Source organism: Oryx dammah, unplaced genomic scaffold (assembly GCF_014754425.2).
Source record: "Oryx dammah isolate SB20612 unplaced genomic scaffold, SCBI_Odam_1.1 HiC_scaffold_10, whole genome shotgun sequence".
NCBI classification, from domain to species: Eukaryota; Metazoa; Chordata; class Mammalia; order Artiodactyla; family Bovidae; genus Oryx; species Oryx dammah.
In genome coordinates, this window is record NW_024070194.1 from 3,358,347 (window position 1) to 3,381,085 (window position 22,739).

Consider the following 22,739-nt stretch of genomic DNA (forward strand, 5'->3'; position numbering starts at 1 on the left):
AATTTCTCGTTACCGAAGGGGAGAGGCAGGGTATAAACGAACAGTTTGGGATTAGCACATACAAACTACCATATAGAAAATAAACAATAAGGTCCTACTGTATAGGACAGGGAGCTACATTTAACATTTTATAATAATCTATAATGAAAAAGAAATATATTTATCTATAACTAAATCACTTTGCCGTATATCAGAAATTAACAAGACATTATAAATCAATGACACTTCAACTTAAAAAAAAGAAGAAGGAAAAAAAAGATGTTAGTTCTTTTCTGATTCCCTCTCCTGGAGGTAAGTCCCATGAAGATAAGGAATTTATTTTGTTCACTACTTTATCCTCAGGTCCTACAAAGTGCCAGGCACAAAATAAGTACTCAATATATATTTCTTGAAAAAAAAATATTGGAATCAGACAAAGCTCCATACATTTGAATTCCAGCTCTGACATGAGCAGTGACCTGGACAGGTTTCATTACCTCTGACCTTCTATTTAACCACCCAGTAAATGTGATACTACTCCCCTCCCTTCAAAGTCTTTGCAAGATATAGAGGTAATGCATTTTCATTGCTCATGTAGACAAAAGATACCTGCTATGATCATAGGTCCTATCTCTCACCTCTCTGATACTTTTCTTCATCCTGCTCCAGCCACACTGGCTCAAGCAACCTTGCTAAAGCATACCAAGAGAGTCTGCACATGACCTCTGCACCTGCTGTTTGCCTGGAATTCTGAGCCCCAGTCCTCTGTGTCTTCTCATCACTCAAGCTACAGCTATGATGGGGCCTCCTCATGTAAGACATCCCCGGCCACCTTGCCTCAAGTACCGCGTCAGTTGCACTCAATCACATCATCATTTTATCTTCTCCATTGACTTATCACGTTGTTATTCATGCGTTTGCTTGCCCTTTGCAAGGCTGCCGCACTAGAAGATAAACTCCAGGAGGAGAAAATTCAGCGGACATGTCTACCAGCTCTTCTGCAATGCCTGCACATAATACACACTTAATAAATATCTGTTCAACAGACAAACCAAAGGTTTAATGGAGGAAACATAGACTCAGAATAATGTATATGCCTCATAATATGTTTTTATGATCGTCGTGGTAGAGTCAGTCCCGTATGGATTAAGAATCAGGCGATGATGTGCGAAGAGGGAAAAGCAGAACAATGAAAAACTTTTGAAGGATTCTGCATCCAAAGAGAACAGACCTGGAAAATATTTTGTTTTTAAAGGAGACAGAGTAAAGTGAGAGTGTGGTTTGAATTAGGTTCTAAAATTGAAGAATCATCAGGCTTACCCAGATGACACCAAAGTCCTACGAAAGCAAGGGACCTTTGGGCAGACTCATAATTCCAGTATTTACAGAGAACGGACGATGCAGAGAAGAAGCTAGGAATCCCTGCCTAATTCATGTGTGAGCAGACACATTTGAACATGAGGAGTTGGAGAGCAACGAGGGCTGGATGATTCAGGACCTGCTCTTCATGCCACTCCTGAATGGAGACCAGCTTTGCCCTTCGGGCACAGAGACTGAAATGTCTCCTCCCCTTTGGGATTCAAAACAGAAATGAAAAACATCCCTCTAAAAATGGTCATGACTCAGGTTTGGGAGATTTGCCAGTGCAACCTGGAACCAGACAGCAGGAAACAAAAATACTGCTTCAATCTCTGTAACTGCTTGACACATCCATAACCATCTAAGTGTAGTCTCTCGCATGGACTCACCCACTGGTGAGATGGTTTACTGAGAGGATACAGCAAAACACCATCACGCAGAAGTCAAGGAAGCTGCTCTGATTTCTAAGTTAGTTCAAAGCTGTTATTTCTCCCTCTCTGGAAGAAGGCATCTTGAAACATCAGTGTCTTGCTTTAGATCAGCCCTGGGATTTCTTTGGAAGGAATGATGCTAAAGCTGAAACTCCAGTACTTTGGCCACCTCATGCGAAGAGTTGACTCATTGGAAAAGACTCTGATGCTGGGAGGGATTGGGGGCAGGAGGAGAAGGGGACGACCGAGGATGAGATGGCTGGATGGCATCATGGACTCGATGGACACGAGTCTGAGTGAGCTCCGGGAGTTGGTGACAGGGAGGCCTGGCGTGCTACGATTCATGGGGTCGCAAAGAGTCGGACATGACTGAGCAACTGAACTGAGCTGAACTAATGAGCTTACAGGGCTTCCCTGCTGGCTCAGTTGGTAAAGAATCTGCCTGCAGCGCAGAAGGCCCGAGTGTGATCTCTGGGTCAGGAATATCTCCTGGAGAAGGAAATGGCATCCCTCTCCAGTATTCTTGCCTGGGAAATCCCATGGACGGAAGAGCCTGGTGGGCTACAGTCCATGGAGTCACGAGTCAGACACGACTTACTATCTAAACTGCTACCACCACCACTATGAGCTTACAAAGAAGGTGCTAAGCAAACTGGCAAAATTTCATTTTTACACTTGTCCAAATGAAAGGCAAATACTGAGGCCAATTTCCCATCCAGGACAATCAGTGAAAATTCATCTTTCCCTTTAGTGTTTCTTATAATTCACTCTGGTTGTGGTAGGCAGCAAGACATGCCTGTAAAAAAAAAAAAGCTTTTAAACTCTTAGTTGTTTGCAGAATATTAGTAACGCTATAAAAAGTTTATGTTAATTAATGCTGCATTTTAATAGATTTCCTGGAAGTTTGTGACTGCGTACTATAAAGGCTTTCAAGATAATGTATTATACAGTGGTTATCATAAACTCCAAAGCAGTTCAAATATTCCTTTTATGTCTCAATAACTTTCCCCCCAAAGTTAGAGTATTTAAAAGATTCAAATGCAGAAATAAAAAGAAAAAATTTTCCCCACCAGGGGATATTTTAAATTTTTATATCTCTCATCATGATCAATCTCATTTCTTGGCAACACTGTACTTAAGCTTGCTTATAGGCAAAAAGCCATCTGTGTGTTCCACCAGCTCTATTAGGAAAAACCATGTCCCATCTTGCGTGGGGGTAGGTTTTCTAAAGGTCAGGCAGTTCAGATAGCTCAAACTTTCATCCTCTTCTGGATCAAGACTTTATAAATATGAATATCCCTTATCATTGCTTATCTCTCTAAGTTAGGGCAAAAATTATTACTTGCAGTTCAAAGAATCCCCCTTTTTTATGTTCAGCAGACACACCAAATGGAGAGTCTGACTGTAAGAGCTTCAAGAGAGATCAAATTCATAGTCAACTTCAACATTTGGGTTTGAGATGTTAAACTTAAGCCCCCCCCAATGCAAGATTTCCATGGATTTTTCATGCACAAGAAATGCTTGGTCTCTATTCCACTCTGAAGGTTTTGAACATCCCATTCCAATTTGAATCACCATCTCTTACAAAGGTAAACAGTAAAGATTTTTTTGTGACTTTAACAAAGAAGTATAATACATGTTGCCAAAAATAGAATTTTTAAAAATGTAAATGACTAGACTAGTGACCACCGTGGGAACACTTTAAGAACAGAAAGCTGAAATTAGTTACACAAATGAGGTTCCATTTCACTCCTTTGATAAGGCCAATGAATCATAAACAAAGCTGCCATAAATTCAGGTGGACTCTGAAAGATATGTAATACTAATACACAGGTGGACTCTGAAAGATATGTAATACTAATACACACAGAAACATCTCGCTTTTCTCCTGCCAAGTTATACACACAGCATCATGAGTGCTTCGTGGCCCTCAGGAAGGCCTTGGAAGCTACGTGTCTCTGCCTTTCCTTCACTCCCTAAGTCCCAGTTATAAAATATTTGTCATCTGGGCTCTGGGTCTGACAGCACCTGCATTATATTATGTTTAATCTCAACTCCAGGAAAGGAATATGTTTCTTGAACTTCTGAGCATTATTACAATCTCTCCATCAAAACTTTAAGCCCCATGGTGACCCTAATTGAAGATTCTTACCAGAATCTCAACATGCTTGAAATATATACATATATGCATGTGTGTATCTTTATGTATAAAAGACACTTACTCTTTGGAAGGAAAATTATGACCAACCTAGATAACATATTTGAAAGCAGAGACATCACTTTGCCAACTAAGGTCCGTCTAGTCAAGGCTATGGTTTTTCCAGTGGTCATGTATGGATGTGAGAGTTGGACTGTGAAGAAGGCTGAGCGCCGAAGAATTGATGCTTTTGAACTGTGGTGTTGGAGAAGGCTCTTGAGAGTCCCTTGGACTGCAAGGAGATCCAACCAGTCCATCCTAAAGGAGATCAGTCCTGGGTGTTCTTTAGAAGGACTGATGCTAAAGCTGAAACTCCAGTACTTTGGCCACCTCATGCAAAGAGTTCACTCATTGGAAAAGACTCTGATGCTGGGAGGGATTGGAGGCAGGAGGAGAAGGGGACAACCAAGGATGAGATGGCTGGATGGCATCACCGACTCGATGGACGTGAGTTTGAGTGAACTCCAGGAGATGGTGATGGACAGGGAGGCCTGGTGTGCTGCAATTCACGGGGTCTCAAAGAGTCAGACACGACTGAGCGACTGAACTGAACTGATCTTTATGTATAGACAGGAGCTTCACAAGTTAGTAGAGCCAGAAAGTGAACAATTCAATATTGCAAATGCTTAAGAGAATTAACAACTGCCAAAACTCAAGTAGCTTATGTGGGAATCAGAATCATCAGTTGTAAAGTGACCAAATATCCAGGATTTGATATCAGGATATTTTCAGTCCTGAAACCAGGACAGGCCAAGGCAAACCAATTAGTCACTTTAAAAGTTGCACGATCTTAATTTTTGAGAGTTTGATATTGAAACTCCAACTAAAAATCTTAATTTATTTGAAAAAAGAATTGCAATATATAGTGGAACTATATGTGACTTCGTTCTGTATTTTCCAAGTCTCTTGTAAATGCGTTATCATATTTTCATAATTTAAAAAATAAAAGAGTATGATTTATTAGAAAATAAAGTTACACATTAAATTAGCCATAGAGATATTTTAAAAGATCCCAAACCACAAAGCCCTCTTAGATATAATGAAGTTATAAGGAGAAAAAAAATGTGTACTTTGCTATTAATATTATTCATCTTTTACTGCAATCATCCTGGAATGCATATCTCCATTAGGCTAATAAATCCTGGTAGACCGCTCAGTTTTCTCTGCATCGCTATCCTCCCTCTCTTCTTTTTCTCTCCTTTCTCTCCACACTCTCTCTCCTCCCTCTCTCAATCTCTCTCTCTCTCTTTACATTTCTTTCTACCACATGACTCAGCAATCCCACTACAGGGCATATACTCAGAGAAAATCATAATTCAAAAAGGCACATGAACCCCAATGTTCATAGCAGCACATCTACCACAGCCAGGACATGGAAGCAAGCTAAATATCCAGCAACCGAGCAACAGATAAAGAAGCTACGGTACGTGCGTACAGTGGAGTAGTGCTCAGCCATAAACAGGAATGAACCTGCACCATTTGCAGAAATGTAGGTGGACCTAGAGACTGTCATCCAAAGTGAAGTAAGTCAGAAAGGGAAAAACAAATATCACACGTATATGTGCAATCTATAAAAACGGAATAGATAATCTTATTTGCAAAGCAGAAATAGAGACACAGACGTAGAAAACAAATATATGGACTCCAAAGGGGCAAAGGGGGTGGCATGCACTGGGAGACTGGGGTTGACATATATCCCCCGCTTTGCATGGAACAGATGACTAGTGAGATCCTCTCTGCGGCACAGGGAACTCTGCAGGGAGCAGGTACTGCTGGGACCTGAACAGGAAGGAAGCCCCAAAGGGAGGGGGTATGTGTGCGTGTGGCCGATTCATCTTATGTGCCATAGACACTAACACAGCATTGTAAAGCAACCATACTCCCATAAGAACTGATTTTTTTCTTTTAAACAAAAGCCTTAATTTTACAAAGACCACTTTGGATCCATACTTCAGAGCCTTCATCTAAATGTTTGTCAATAAACCTCTTCTCTGCTCATCCCCAGTCCTGCCTCTCACCCCCCAACAATGTAGATACAGTTAGTTGACTGAGAGCACATTTCACCTTTTGCTTCTCTCCTAAGCATCTCAGTTACGAGGTCCATACTGTGTGAGTCACTCACGCATGATCCTCAAGGAAGAACCGAAAGATGGAAGGGAAATACAGCCCGAGGAAAAAGTCTATAAAGATTTCTCGCTTTCCTAATCCCTTTTCTCTAATGTTTCTTTGTAAATTTGTCAGATGGGAATGAAATTGCCTCATAACTCTCCAGACGTGAAGAGCATCTCTGAAGAAAATTACGTACTTGTCAAAGCAAGGGGGAATTTATGTTGGTGTTCCTGAGATGTGATTTTATTCCTTCTATTTCCTTTGTGCACATCAGAGCAACTAGAGACAAAAAAAAAAAAAAAAAACTCGTTTTTGGATTTTTTTTTCACTCTGGTACATTTTTTGCTTCTATTTTTCCCTTTTGTTTTCTTATCCCCCCTCCTTTCGTCTATGTTTATTGCCAGTGACAGTAAACTTCCATACAACAATCCTGTGATGATAGTAGCAATGATTTCTACCAGCATAAGGCAGCTCAAACAGGCACAAGGATGATTTCCCCGTGGACAGTTCCGGAAGGTGTGGGTTACATTTTGAGTCCTACCCAGTGCTGGCCAGGGACGAGCGGGGTATGAAAGTCCTGTTAATGTTCCTTCCAGGCGGTGGCATGCTTCCTGAAATTAAATTCTTCTCCCTGGACTATGTGTTATGGCCTGCACTTCCTGAGTTTGCTTTCTGAATTGAGAAGTTGCAGAAACCTTGCTCGCTCAGTAGGTCCAGTGTAAGCTAGTGGGAAATTTGAAGGCAGGCGTGCCTGGGTTTGGGGCTTCCCTGGTGGCTCAGTGATAAAGAATCCACCTGCCAATGCAGGAGACGTGGGTTCAATCCCTGGGTCGGGAAGATTCTCTGGAGAAGGAAATAGCCACTCACTGCAGTATTCTTGCTGGGAAAGCCCCGTGGAAAAATGAGCCTGTCGGGCTACAGTCCACGGGGTTGCAAAGAGTCAGACAAGACTGAGCAGCTAAACCACAACAAATGCCTGGGCTCAGACCACAGCTCTGCAACCGGCCGGCTGGGCAAAGTCTCCCATCTTTAGGAGCTTCACTTTTCTTCTTTGTTCAGAAGGAACGCCTGCCTTGAAAGACAATTTTAAGGATAAATAAAAGGAGAATGTTCCCAAACTGTGAGAGGCTGTGTGGCTACGCCAATAGGAGACAGTCTGTGTTGTGTTCCGGTTCCTCTCCAGCCCAGCCAGGTGACCTTGGGCAAATCACTCAGCCTCTGTGTTGCATCAGTTTCCTCATCTGTAAAGTGGGGATGGTAATAAAACCAGCTCACAGAACTGTTACGAGGACCACATGAGGCTGTATAACACATAGGAATCTGCCAAGCATTTTGTAGCTGTTTACTATTCATTACAACATATGCCAACTGACTGGCACAAAGTATTTGCTCAATAAATATTTTCCCTGGCCCTTCTTTCCATACGCTCCCTCCTGAAAGCCTGTTTCACTCACTGTGTTTCTTAACATCCTGCACAAGGCCCCTCTCTCTACAGGTGTTCAAGAAATGGAGAATTCATTAATGTCAACCTGCCTTGTTATTGATGATAGCCTATATATTTTGTTCATTTTCCCATAGCTTTGTGATACTTTTTAAATACTGAAGAGAATAAGGAAAACATTCTTCTTTTAATAGCCTCCCCCCAAAAATGGTTCACTGACAATTTACGTAAAACGCACCAGGGAAAAGAAAGCACAGGAGACAATGTCGAGTCTTTTCAAACAAGCCAAGATTCTACAGAGCCACCTAAAGCAGTGTTTCAAATCTTTCTGGAAGTTTATCCTCACTTGATTAAAGAAAAATAAGATAAATATTGTATGGATGGTTTAGATAGATTGGTAGGATTTTTTCAAGGGCTTCCTGAAGGAAACATTCACCGAAAATCAGGGCAATTACTTACTTTTTGTAAGTGATGGCTAAGGAACTCTAGAACTGGGATGATTGGCTGACGGCACTTCTCCTCTAGGGAGAAGCTCATCTGTGTGAGAGAAAATATGAGTCCATCCCCTCACCTCTGAAGTCTGTCCACAGCACATCTGAAATTCATCTAGAGCACGGAGGTTAGAAACAACACGAGAGGGAGTTCTCACTGGACCCCAGACCTTCAAGGCGGTTGTTGTTCTCATTTAGTCACTAAGTCACTGACTCCTTGTGACCCCGTGGACTGTAGCACACTGGGCTTCCTAGTCCATCACCACCTCCTGGGGTTTGTTTAAACTCATCTCCATCGAGTCGGTGAGGCCATCCAACCATCTCATCCTCTGTCGTCCCCTTCTCCTCCGGCCTTCAGTCTTTCCCAGCGTCAGGGTCTTTTCCAGTGAGTCAGCTCTTCATATCAAGTGGCCAAAGTACTGGAGCTTCAGCTTCAGCATCAGTCCTTCCAATGAATAGTCAGGGTGGATTTCCTTTAGAAATTTACAGATAAATGATCACCATGACATGCACTTTAATTAACCTGGCATACGTAAACTAATTTCGGGATGCTGCGAACCTGGATAAGTGTTTCAGAGAATAGCTCGATGCCTTCCAAATGCTAACACAACAGGAAAGCGGGTCTCCCCAAAAGTGGGGCGCAAATGTGATTTGGTAATTTTGTTTTCCTTCTGTTAGCTAACGTCCAACCACTGACTTGGTGATAAGGTTTCAGAGGAGACCTGCCTTCACCCCAAGACTATTTCCTCTGCCATTCTGATCAGAACACACATTGTTTATTACCCCCTCGTTTACCCGCCCCCAAACATCATTACAGTGTCTGTGCCCTGATATATGTACGATTGTGACCCTCCTAATGGATAAAAAAAGATTTAAGTACTTCATTCTGTTGCTTTCTGACAGCTGTTAGCCATCATTTTTCCATTCACCTGCATTTAGCAATCCCATAAAGGGAGGCAATCTCAGGAGGAACATGCGCGGGGCCCTGCAAGGCGATAATTCTGTATCACTCGGGCTTATAAATAACTGCCGAGCTTTTGCTGAGTCAGCAGTCTCCAGCGGTCGTGGCAGCATGCCCTTTTATCTGTATGAGTGTCTCACGGCAATTGGACCACCAGCCCCTGCAGTGAAAATCCATAGTATCGATCAGGCCATTTCTCCACTGTAATTCTTTTGTAGGAAATCCCTGATGACAAATTTTATCTGCACCACTTTCTGATCGCTGGTTTGATGTAAAGGATCTCCAAGGGCAGAGTTAAGCGCTGGGCCGTTCCACGTTATCAAGCAGCCGTTTTATTTACTGAAACTACAATTGTGGTCACGTGCACACACAAAAAGAAAGAGAGACATGGAGAGGAGCGGGAGGAAAAAAATGGAGCCGAACGATATTTCAAAGGGAACAGAAGGTAAAGCTGGGAGAAGGAGGGGCTGCATCAGCGACTCAACTCAAACATCGGTTACAAAAGGCTGCTCCCCATTTGCAACCACAATAAACAGTGGAAATGGTGCTTTGATAATGAAGCTAAGACGATGTGAGGTTGTCTACTGAAATTGAGTAGGGCTATTTCTCCCCCTGTGGTTCTCCCTCCTCACCTCTTCTTCCCCAGACTTGTTAAGCTTCTTCACATTATGTCCTAAATACGTTAGCAGAATCTCTTTATCTGATGGTGTTTCAGCAGAGATTTGGATCAGATTAGAAACTGAGGCCCAGATGAAGTTCTGTAAAATATCCAAATCCCCAAAAGAAGGGAAAGGTTACATAAGAACCTACATCGGTACAGAATTGCATACTTGCTATTTCTGGGCACAAGTGCAAAATGCAAAGAAAAGGCAGTGTTCCTCCACAGGGTCCCTACACTGACATTTTCCCAGCTTCCAATTCAAGAGACTCCAGTGAACCCCCAGGACGCGGGGCTCTGGAGGAAAAGCTCACCCGGGTTGCTCAGGCGGGCACGTGCGCCCACACCCACTGCAGCCAGCTTTCTTGGCCTCGACACTAGGAACCTTTGGGGCTGGGAAATTCATTGTGGAGGGGAACTGTCCTGCGTGTTGTAGGGTGTTTAGCAGCATCACTGGCTTCTACCCACAAGGTGCCAGTAACACCCCATTCCCAGCTGTGGCAACCGAAAGTACACCAACATCGCTGTATGTTCCCTAGAGAGGGGGGCGCAGTCACTCTGCTTGAGAAGCAGTGGTCTATGCAGACAGAGCAGGGATGAGTATAGAAGGAGCGTGTGTGTGCGTATGTATGCTCAGTCGTGTCTGACTCTTTGCAACCCAGTGGACTGTAGCCCGCCAGGCTCCTCTGTCCATGGGATTCCCCAGGCAAGGATACTGGAGTGGGTTGCCATTTCCTTCTCCAGGGGATCTTCCCGAGCCAGGGATCGAACCCATGTCTCCTGCACTGCAGATGGATTCTTTATCCCTGAGTCACCTGGGAAGCCGCAAGTAGAGAGGGAGACGTGGCCACAAAGCAGGAGCCACCTTGACTTTTCAGCACACCTGGGCACAAACCGAAGTGAGATACACACTCATTAGCACCACAGGCCACGGAATGACTAAGCTAGCTTTTCCATTTCAGGAGTGGCTAACTGGATCCTCTTCACACAAATTCTACCCACAGAGGAGTTTAATCTGGCTAAAAACTTTTGTAAATGAATTAGAACAATTTAGTTGGGACCTAAACTCTGCTGCTCTAGGCATCCCTCCTAGCAACCCCTCCAACCCCAACACCGTGACCTTAAGCCTGACTCTCACTGGGAGCCATGCCTGGCCCTGAGCCATCTGAGACCTAATTCATCTTCATGGTGATGTTTCTAGTACAGTGATTCTCAACTGGGGGTGAGTCTGCTCCAGGATGCACCTAGCAATGAGTGGACACGTTTCTGGATGTCACAGCTGGGGTGGCAGGACACCCTACTGGTACCTAGTAGGTACCTAGCGGACAGAGGTCAGGGATGCTGCCGAACATCCTCCAACATACAGGACGGACTTGCTCTACAAAGACGTATCTGACCCCACGTGCCGAGGTTGGACATCCCTGTTCCAGCTAATCTCTCATCCTCTCCTACGAAGCCTCGTGTGTTTTCAGTGAAGGAAGCCAGAGGAGGATCTTCAGAGTGCACCCGTCAGTCCTGTGAGACATGTCACCACTTCCTTTCATCAAACAGAAAGGCTTAAGCAAGTCTCTCTTGAAAAGCACCTGCCCTCCTTGGCCAGGCCTCTCAACCTGATGTAAAGCAAACACCATCCTTCGTGTCCTGGCCCTAAAAATTGGCTGCTGTTCCCCCGGGGATGCTATCAGACCTGATTCTCTATCTGAAAGCACTCCAGTGGTAGCAAGACAAAGCAAAACGCTCACAGCGGGGCTCTGGGTTCATCTGACTTCCCTCATGCACAGAAGCGCTTGGTTAGAAAACTCACCCATACAGGGCTGAGACGGCGTCACATGACTTTATTCCTTGCACTGACTGTACCCATGTAGGCATGTAAGGCATTAAACATGAACTTTCATAGAAAGTGAAAACCACTTCAGTGACTACACTCAAGTGATGCTTGGAATTTTACCTCAAATCCTGGGGCCGTCTATGCTGATACCCTAAGAAGTCAAGGAGAGCTCATAGGCAAGGGAGCTGACAGGTCCAGGGGGTGGGAGGAGTGGAGGATGGCTGCCAGATGAAATACAGGCTGCCCAGTAAAAAAAATTTGAATCTCTTGTAAGCAACAAATCATTTATAGTAGAAACATGTCCCATACTTTAAAAAAAATATTAAAATATTTTTAGGATAAGTATGTCCAAAACATTTCATAGGACATACTTATACTTTAAAAAAAAAAAAAAGTATCCTGCTAGATCTTCTCATTTTCATAGAATATTTTTAAAATACAAAATTAAGTGAGTTTACAATGATAACTAATTTTTTAAAAATCTTAACAATGTCCCATGAAAGGAAGCAAGAAGTCTGCAGGTTGCCCTCAGCTTGGGGACACAGGCTCACAACTTGGCTGTAGAAGAATGTGCTTTTGAATTTTTATTATAAGCCAAGCACTCGCTGTTAGAAGGGGTCCATGGGTAGCTTGCTAAGTTCTTCCATCAACAGGGAGGCATGAACAACTATTTCATTTGCTGCCTGCTTTTATAAATAAAGTTTTATTTGAACATAGTCATGAACATTCACTTACTGCCCACAGCTACTTTCACTGTATTCCAGCAGAGATCACCAGGCTCTCAAAGCCAAAAATATTTACTATCTGACGTTTTACAGGAAATGTGTGCAGACCCCCACACTAAAGCAATGCATAAATGAGCCAAGTAGAGTTTAGAATGCTTTTATTTTTTGGTGGGAAGCAATAAACAACAAAAAATTCATTCCTCATGTCTTCTAAGATTGATCATCTAAGAAAGACCACAGAGCAGGTGGGATTTTGTTTATAAAACACAAGGCCAAAAAAAAAAACCAAACCAGACAAACACACACAAAGCCTTATGTCAAGGCAATCATGATGGAAGTATTAATAAATGTATCACTCACCTACAGCAGAAAAAATAGTCAGCACAAACTTTAGTCTAGCCTGTGTTACTAATTCTATTCAGAAAACGTACTCATGTTTCAGGTGAGGATCCTGACTTCAACTGCATTATTACAATGGTCAATATATGAAAATATTGACTCAACTTCAGTCTCTAATTGAAATTTACCTTAGTTTATGTGATTAAACACATCATCATTTCCTGTTTGGACTAATTACACAGACAGGAAGCCTGAGTTCAAAGATTAGCACTAACAATAAATAAACTGAACAGACTAGGTCAAGGGTTAGCAGATTTCTGTCAAGGCCAGAACATAAATATTTTCCACTCTGCAGGCCATGTGGTCTCTGTCACAACTACCTAAAGTAGCACAAAACCAGCCATAGAAAAAATGTGCATGAATGGATATGCCTGTGTTCCAATAAAACTTTATTTATAAAAATAGCTGTTGGGCCGCATCTGGCCTACAAGCCATAGTTTGCCCATCATAGGACTAAAGTTGCAAAATCAATTTTCCAGAAGGTCCAGGAAAGTAACAAATAAATGAAGTGCATTTGTGTTCTACAATTGGAAATGGGGAGACTGTGGTCCCCTGGGAGCACGTGCCCTCTCTAAGAAGGTGGCTTCTAGACTCAGGGCTGCCAGATCCTTCTGATTTCTTTCTAGTCTTTGTTTCCTGCTTTGTATGTAAAACGCCAGCAACTCATTCAAATTAAAAGGAAAAATTAACCTTGAGAGGTTTATATTCAAAACAAACATGCTTAGGGCTCAGGGTTTGTAAATCTCAGGAATATTGACAGTTTGGTCTGGATAATTCTGTACTATGATGGTGGCGGGGGGGGCGGGGAGCTGACCCTCCCACAAAATTGTGATGACTAAAATGTCTTTAGATATTTCCAAGTGTCCCCTAAGACAGCAGTCCCAAACTTTGCATCAGGGACCAATTTTATGGAAGACAATTTTTCCACGGACCAGGGTGGAGGCAGGGATGGTCCTGGGATGATTCAAATACATTACATTTATTGTGCATTTCACATCTGTTACTATTACATAAGCTACACCTCAGATCATCAGGCATTAGACCCCAGAGTCTGAGGACCCCTGTGCTAAGAGGAAGAAGTGTCCCTTGTTGAGAACCATTGTGACAGCTGATTCTGGCCATGGCTCATCTGTTGCCAGTTTGGATAATTATTAGTCTCTGCATGAGCGTCATCTCTAATACTGGCCTCCACACCATCCTTTATGTTTAAAATATATTTTGCCTTGCTTTGTTTTCAGTTTCTTTATGAAGAGGCAGAAAGTGAGAACAGGATAGAAGGAACAATGACAACAACAACAGAAACAGAAAAAAAAGAGAGAGAGACGAAAACACCATGCAGGACTGGAGGGAAGAACCGGAAGGCGTGGACAACGGAGAGGCACGGGGGAACAAGGACCCGGATGCGGACCTGTATGCAGCCGCAACACACAGACCCGAACGATCGCAAGGGAAAGCCATCCAGGAGGACGCGCCTGTGTTTAATTTAAGGTAACTCCTGGGCCCTCATGTTTAACTTGGACACACACTCTTCATACAGTGATTCACAACTAACGAAACTGGGGAAAACCAGTATTTGGATGCACCTTTATGAGGTTTCAGACAAATGCTATAGATCATTCTCTATTCATCCTTTATATCAATCACAAATTCATTTCTGCACTCAAAATGTTCTTGCTCTGCTTGGGAGTACTCATGATATTTCTGTAATATCACTGTTGCTTTTATATGGAAATACTCCATTTTCTGCACTATATTTCTAACACTGTATCTGGATGAACTATTGTAATTTTCCCACCAGTCAACTAAAATCAAACAGCTTTCCCCCTCTTTCTAAACACTGAACTTGCCTTATAAACCAAAGCTCTTGAGTTCTCACTGTGAGAGTTGAATTCTTTCAAGGTGAAATTCACAATCTTATTTGTTGGTGTTAGAAAAAAAAATGCTATTAGGTAAATTTCTAATGCAGGGGTAAGCATTTTGATACTAGTGTTAGTTGCTTCGATTGTGTCTGACTCTTTGTGACCCCTTGAACTGTAGCTCGCCAGGCTCCTCTGTCCATGGGATTCTTCAGGCAAGAATACGGGAGTGGGTTGCCATTCTCTTCCCCAGGGGATCTTCCTGATCCAGGGATCGTATCCAGGCGTCCTGCACTGCAGGCAGATTCTTTACCATCTGAGCCACCAGGGAGGCCTCATTTTGATACGAGGTGCATTTAATTCCTAGCAGTTTATGCATGACTCATGGCTCTTCTCCATTCAAAGTAGAGCTTGACCTATCTTGTTCCCAACTAGGTTGATCATACAGGATCTGAAAGACAAGGCGTCAGGCCATTCTCTACACGACCAGGAATGATGCCATGAGGCCAGCAGAGCAGAGGAACTGGCCATGAGTCGGGACAACCAGAATGCAGGAGCCGGGTGTACGAATCAGACAATGAGAAGCCGAGAGTTAGACGGTTCATTCACTGACAACAGGAGTAGACGATGGAAATTCAACTCAATGTGTTGTCTCCACCCCAACCGCCCACTGACTCTGGAGTCCTAAGTCCCTTTAGAAAGTATATGCATCTCTAGGGTGCTATAGGATGAATTGTGTCCACTCCAAATTCATCTGCTGAGGTCCTAGCCCCTCAGGATGTGACTATACTTGGTTATCTTATTAATTTTTATTGGATAGAGTTGCTTTACAAGGCTTTGTCAGTTTCTGTTGTATAGCAAAGTCAGTCAGCTATATGTTTACATACATCCCTCTGTTTTGGATTCCCTTCCCACTTAGGTCACTACAGAGCACTGAGTAGAGTTCCCTGTGCTACACGGTAGGTTCTCATTAATTATATTAATACATTCTATACACAGTATCAATAGTGTATATATGTCAATCCCAATCTACCAATTCATCCCACCCCCTCTTTCCTGCCTTGGTGGACATATGTTTGCTCTCTATGTCTGTGTCTCTGTCTCTGCTTTGCAAATAAGATCATTTATACCATTTTTCTAGATTCCACATATATGCATTACTCAGTCACTTCAGTCGTGTCCGACTCTTTGCAACCCCATTGTAGCCTACCAGGCTCCTCCATCCATGGGATTTTCCAGGCAAGAGTACTGGAGTGGGTTGCCATTTCCTTCTCTGACATATATGCATTAATATATGATATTTGTTCTTTTTCTGACTTACTTCACTCATATGACACGCTCTAGGTCCATCCACGACTCTCTAAATGGCACAATTTCATTCCTTTTATGACTGAGTAATATTCCATTGTATATATGTTACCACATCTTCTTTGTCCAGAATGTGACTATATTTGGAGATGGAGTCTTTAAAGGAATGACTTTAAAAATGAGGCTGTTGGGGTGGCCTCTGATCCACTCTGACTGGTGTCTTTATAAAATGAGATTTTGGATACATGTACCCTTGACACACACATAGAGGAAAGGCCACGTGAAGACCCAGCAAGAAGGCAGTCATCTGCAAGTCAAGGAGAGAAGCCTTGGAAGAAACCAAACCTGGCAACGTTTTCATCTTGGACTTCTAGCCTCCAGAGCCGTGAGAAAATGAATTCCTGCTGAAGCCACCCTGCCAGTGGTATTTTGTTATGGCAGCCTGAGCAAACCTAATACATTGGGCAAAAGAGCCTGACGCAGGGAAGACCCTAAGAAAGTCCAGTGACCAATCCTGATGTATCAGTCAGGATAAACTAGGCTATGCTCGGATTAGCAAAACTTAATGGCTAGACAAGGAGGTCAATGTCTTGTTCATGGAGAGCCAGCCTCAGGTCTAGACAGCACTCTGGGGCAGCTGGCCTCTTCATGGTAGCAGAGTATTCAAAGACACTTTGATTTTGCATTGTCTATGTATTAACACATCTATTCACAGTTGAAGGAAGGAAGTACATGATAATTCCATGAGCATGCTTGCTAAGCCACTTCAGTTGTGTCTGACTCTTTGCAACCCCATGGACTACAGCTGGCCAGGCTCCTCTGTCCAGAGGTTCTCCAGGCAAGAATACTAGAGCAGGTTGCTGTACCCTCCGCCAGGGGATCTTCCTGACCCAGGGATTGAACCCACGTCTCTTATATCTCCTGAACTGGCAGGTGGATCCTTTACCACCAACGCCAGCTGGGAAGTTGATAATTGTATATCAACTCCTGATGTTTCCACCCCAAAAATGTGACCCATTTCTACTCATATTTTATTGGCTAAAGACAGCTGTATGGTCATAGCTAACTCCAGGGAAATGAGGCAGTGCCATCCTCCTACGCAATCAGGAGAGAAGGACTGGACCTAGTGGTAAACAGACATAACATCCGGCCTTCCCAGGAGGCGCTACTTGTAAAGAACCTGCCTGCCAGTGCAGGAGACCTGGGCTCAATCCCTGGGTCGGGAAGAGCCCCTGGAGAAGGGAATGGCTACCCACTCCGGTATTCTTGCCTGGAGAATCCCATGGACAGAGGAGCCTGGCAGGCTATAGACCGTCACAAAGAGCTGGTCAGTTCACACGACTGAAGTGACTTAGCACACACACAGAGAGACGTAACATCTATCATACACATATGGACCCAGATCACCTGGGATCACCCAAGAATTAAATAACTAATTTCCTACCTCACAATGGGCAGGGGGTCTCAGAAGAGGAAACAAATTTAGTTCAGGAAAATTAAAGTATTTTCACACCTGAATTTTCCATCTGTGATTTGGGGGTTGCTGACATAAAATTAAGGTAAGAACAGTTAGAATTGCAGATTTTATGGAATCTCCATCTTATATCACTGTTTCCGTGAAAATCCTTATAACAAAAAAGCCACACACCCAGGGGCTTAAAGCCGTGCCCACTGGTGGTGGCTCACAACTCTGTGGGTTGGCCGAGTGCTCCTTCTGAGCTCGCTGACGCCGCCTGGTCAGCCAGCAGGGGGCTGGGGGGCTGGGGGCTAGGATGGCCACCTCACGAACTACTCAGCTCCCTGCCGTGCGAGCGGTCACCCCGGGCTCGGCTCATGTTGTGGCAGGGATGTGCAGAACTGAAAGGGGAGACAGGAAAGGAGAGGGAAACAGACAGGTGTAGACAGAAGCGGGGGAGAAGCGAGCGGCGCGGAAATCGCACCCTCCGCTCCCGCTGCATTCTATGGGCCAAAGCAAGATGGAACGGCAGCAGATATTCACGCGCTGGAGTTCTTGCTTAAAAAACAGACTGCCGGGGATGCCCCCGCCCCAGGGTTCTGACTCAACAGGTCCGAGTGAGGCCTAAGAACCAGCATTTCCAAGTAGTTCGCTGTAAAGTTAATGCTGATGCTGCTGGTTAGGAGATGACACTTTGAGAATCAGTACAGTAGCCTCCAGGAAGCCAGGAGGCTCAATGGTAAAGAATCCACCTGCCGATGCAGGAGACGCAGGTTCGATTCCCGGGTCAGGAAGGTCCCCTGCAGAAGGAAGAGACAAGTCACTCTAGCATTCGTGCCTGGAGAAATCCCATGGACAGCGGAGCCTGGCGGGCTACAGTCCGTGGGATCGCAAGAGTCGGACACAACTTAGTGACTACACAAGAGCAATGACAATGGCCTCGCTCACAAATCAGGAAAACCTGGCAGCATGGAGAAGAGCTGCCTGGGCTGCATGTCAGGCCCACATCTCCGGCCTGGGCTCTCTTTCCCTGACACCCCACTCAACTTGGCGACTCACTGCCTTGCTTTTGCGTGCCTCTGCTCTGAACATCATCGTTACTATTGTCATCATTAGTAATGATTAAGAAGATTGAGGTGTGACAAGGTGTTTAATATTCTGTCCAAGGCATGTAAAAAGCTCTGGGCCCTGTCAGAGAAGCATAGCTTCAATCCCAGCCAGACATGTAACACTCTGGCTGAGGAGCTCCACAGCACAACTCTGAAATGAAGCAGTTCCTGTCAACCACGCCATTCATCTACACAGAGGTCAAATGTGTCCCTATGAATCACAGGAGAGCTCAGGGTTCCTGGCTCAGAGCTCGGCCAGTTCATCCACTTACTCCCCAATCTAGACAGATAGGTTTCACGGCTTGTGTCGGCCAATGCGTGGAACAGCCCCTGTAAAAGTGACGTGGCATTCAGTTCTCTTTGTATCCGTGCTGCAAAGCAAATCCTCCTAATTATTTCCTCCACCGGTATGCCTTGTTCTTGCCCCTTGATAACTCTGCGGAAGGCTCTCATGGAATTGCTTTAATGCAATCAATGTTCTTGGCTTTTCTTGAGTGACACTACAAGGTATCAGTTCAGTTGCTCAGTCATATCCAACTCTTTGCAACCCCATGGACTGCAGCACGCCAAGCTTCCCTGTCCATCAGCAACTTCTGGAGCTGGCTCAAACTCATGTCCAACAAGTCGGCAATGCCATCCAGCCATCTCATCCTCTGTCATCCCCTTCTCCTCTTGCCTTCAATCTTTCCCAGCATCAGGGTCTTTTCCACTGAGTCAGCTCTTCACATCAGGTGGCCAAAGTATTGGAGTTTCAGCTTCAGCATCAGTCCTTCCAAAGAACACCAGGACTGATCTCCTTTAGGATGGACTGGTTGGATCTCCTTGCAGTCCAAGGGACTCTCAGGAGTCTTCTCCAACACCACAATTCAAAAGCATCAATTCTTCGGTGCTCAGCTTTCTTTATAGTCCAACCCTCACATCCATACACGATTACTGGAAAAACCATAGCTTTGACTAGACAGACCTTTGTCAGCAAAGTAATGTCTCTGCTTTCTAATGTGCTGTCTAGGTTTGTCATAGTTTTTCTTCCAAGGAGCAAGCATCTTTTAATTTCATGGCTGCAGTCACCATCTGCAGTGATTTTGGAGCCCAAGAAAAGAAAGTCTGTCACTGTTTCCATTGTTTCCCATCTATTTGCCCTGAAGTGATGGGACTAGGTGCCATGATCTTCGTTTTCTGAATGCTGAGTTTTAAGCCAGCTTTTTCACTCTCTCACCTTCATAAAGAGACTCTTTATTGATTAGATACTACCCAGTAAACTTAAACCCTAAGCTAAATTTCTTGGTATGTAGGGGAAATAAGAGATACTTCTGGGCGCAGAGTGTTTGAGGGAGAGGTGGAACAGGGCTAAAAAAACACACTTTTATTTCAAAGGACACAGAAAATGTAGAAAGGCAAGGAGGAGGAATTGGAAGGAAGTCTCTATGACTTTCAAAGTCACATGTGACTTTCAAACCTCTCTCAGCACCATGGCATGACCGAGAACTCCCTGGAGATGCTCCAGAAACTCCACAGCGTGTCCAGCAGGCTCTGCCCCAGCCAGGTCTCGGAGGCTTTCTTCCTTCCACAGAACTGCCCCTTCCCAAGACTCAGTAGTGCCAGATCACTCAAAAAACAGAATGTTCTGGTTTAAAAGCTCTGTACAGTGTTATATTACCCAGATGCAAGATTTATGAAGTGCTTATGAGGTTAATCGGGAACAGACCCAGAGGAAAGAGGAAAGAAATTAAAAAAAAACAAACACCTTTATTCTTACTCTAACAAAATCCAGAGAAAATCGGGTTTTTTGGTCAAAGTAGTACTTTAGATAATCTTGAATGAAAAAAGTGAATATTTTAAGCCCCGGATACTTTTCTGATGGTTTCCTTTTAGATGAGAACAGTGACCACATGTCCAGAAGGTCAAACAGCCCGTGATTTTAATTATCTAAAAGTATTTATGTGCTTCTTGGACCATTTAGGATGCAAGCCTTTCAGACATATTTTTCTCTAAACCTCACTCTGCCATTTCCCTGAAGAAGGACAGATGATGACAGCCACGGTGTGATGTAACCAGTGTGGATCATCTTGGGGCGATGGAAAAAAATGCAAATATGCAAGCTGTGGGCTGGGAGAAGCCATCATTTCTGCAGGAAGACAGAGTACAAACATGCCCAGGGGTGGTCACAGAAAGTCCTTCCTTGTCAGCGTTACAATCCCTCTGGCTCACCTCGGCCTGGGGGACGCAGAATCACAGAACAAATTGTGAGCAGCTTCCCCCTTCTGAGTTAAAAGTCATTTCTGAAGCATTTCATTAAGAAAGGGACGAGAAAAACTTCTCTCTCATTAAACATGATAGGAAGAGTTTAAGACATTCCTCTTCTACTTGCCTTCTCATCAAAAACACTTCAGCCAGCGTCACTCAGAGGTAAACGAAAAGGTCAGTTCTTCAGCAAGGAGGCATTTGTAACAGGTTAGAGAACAGCACTGATGCCTCCCAAGGCAGACGCTGGACCACCGCTCCGGCTGGCTGGCCCACGGCTTCTGCGGCTCTTCCCTCGGCAGTGGAATTGCAGTGGGACAAATGTTTCTCTTTTTTCTCATCATTCAGATTCTTTCTGTTTAATATCAGAAAATGTTAACTCCATCTCACTCCTGACCCAAGTGATCCAGCCTCATCTAAGCCCCACAGGACAGGCTGGCTAATTCCTACCATCTGTGTCTAAGTTTATCACCTCCAGGGAACTTTCTCAAGTGTCCCACTCAGCATTCCCTCCGCATAGTCTGCCAGAGGCCATTCTCCTGTCTCTAAAATTGTAAACCCCCACCGTAATACACCCATATGGTATCTGCACGTGTATGCAGATGAGTGAAAGTGGGTGCAGGTCAGCGAACATGGGTGCAGATATTGCCTAAGAATACCCAACTGTTCATTCGGTAAATGAAGATTTATTGAGTGCTATTTGCTAGCACGTTCCTACAAGCTGAGGATACTGGAAAATAAGTGATGCAGGAAGCTTACTCTTGGAAGCTTACAAACTATCAGGGGGCACAGGCATTAAATCAAGGACTCAAGCTGAGTTATCCACAGGTGTAAGAAGGGCTCCAAAGGAGAACCAAAGCCTTGAGACGGTGTCCCAGCAGAACCTGATTCATTCTCACAGTGAGGGTCACAGAAGGCGCCCTTGAGGGAGCGTCAGGTGAGCAGGTATGAGACGGTCCAGGGAGAGAAAGGAACGCTCTTTCACACAGCGTATGCCAAGGCCCTCGGACAACACGAAGACAGATTTTTAAATTTTTTTTTCAAGTTTGTTAGAAATAATTGACATTGTCATAGCGTAAGTTCAAAGTACACAGCATGATGGTCTGAACTGCATATATTGTAAACTACTGTTTATCTTCTAAGGATTGGCAATATTTTAGAATTTCTTGGTGATGACAATTACGAAACCAATTCCGTTACCCACATCCTTTTTACTTCGGCCACCAGGAAGCTCAACGTCAAGTTTAAAGGTCTGTTTTAGTTGAGCTTGGTGATATGCTTGCTAAACTCTTCTCTATAGGTTCTTGAGTTTTGATTATATTTTCCGTTTTTCTGTTTCTATTTCCCAGATTCTAACTCTGGTGATTTGTCGTCGCGGTCCAGTCACTCATTTGTGTCCAGTTCTTCTGTGGCCCCACGGACTGCAGCGCACCAGGCATCCCTGTCCTAACTTGGTGATTACCAATATACTTTTAGCTAACATTAATCATCTTGAATAGACATAATAAAAAGAAAAAAAAGAAGAAAAACATAAAGGAAAATAATTTTTCTCCTTGTGATAAGGACTTTTAGGATTTACTATCTTAACAATTTTCCTGTGTACCAAACAGCAGTGTGAATGATAGTAAGACGGTGGCTTTTGTTTTTTTAAGACTTCAAAAACCAGCAGTGCTGAAGCAAAGAGAAACTGACTGGCAGAAGCTACTTGTTCTCGTGTGCTTCGTCACTTGGTCCTGTCTGACTCTCTGCGACCCTTTGGACTGTAGCCCTCCAGGCTCCTCTGTCCTTGGATTTTTCAGGCAAAAATACCGGAGTGGGTTGCTACAAAAAGGTTCCAAATCAAAGTCACATGACTTGGAAAGTAATTGGGAGCCACAGAAAGATTCGATGACTGATTGTGATGTGATCATTGATAAGAAAATTAAATGTAGGATTTTAAAGAAAGTGAAAGTGAAGTCGCTCAGTCTTGTCCAACTCTTTGCGTCCCCATGGACACCAGGCTCCTCCGTCCATGGGATTTTCTAGGCGAGAGTACTGGAGTGGGTTGCCATTTCCTTCTCCAGGGAACTTCCCGACCCAGGGATCGAACCCAGGTCTCCCACATTGTAGACAGACGCTTTCCGTCTGAGCCACCAGGGATTTTAAAAGGCCTCTCTAAAATGGGAAGACTCACCCGGCCCTCGCTTAGCTC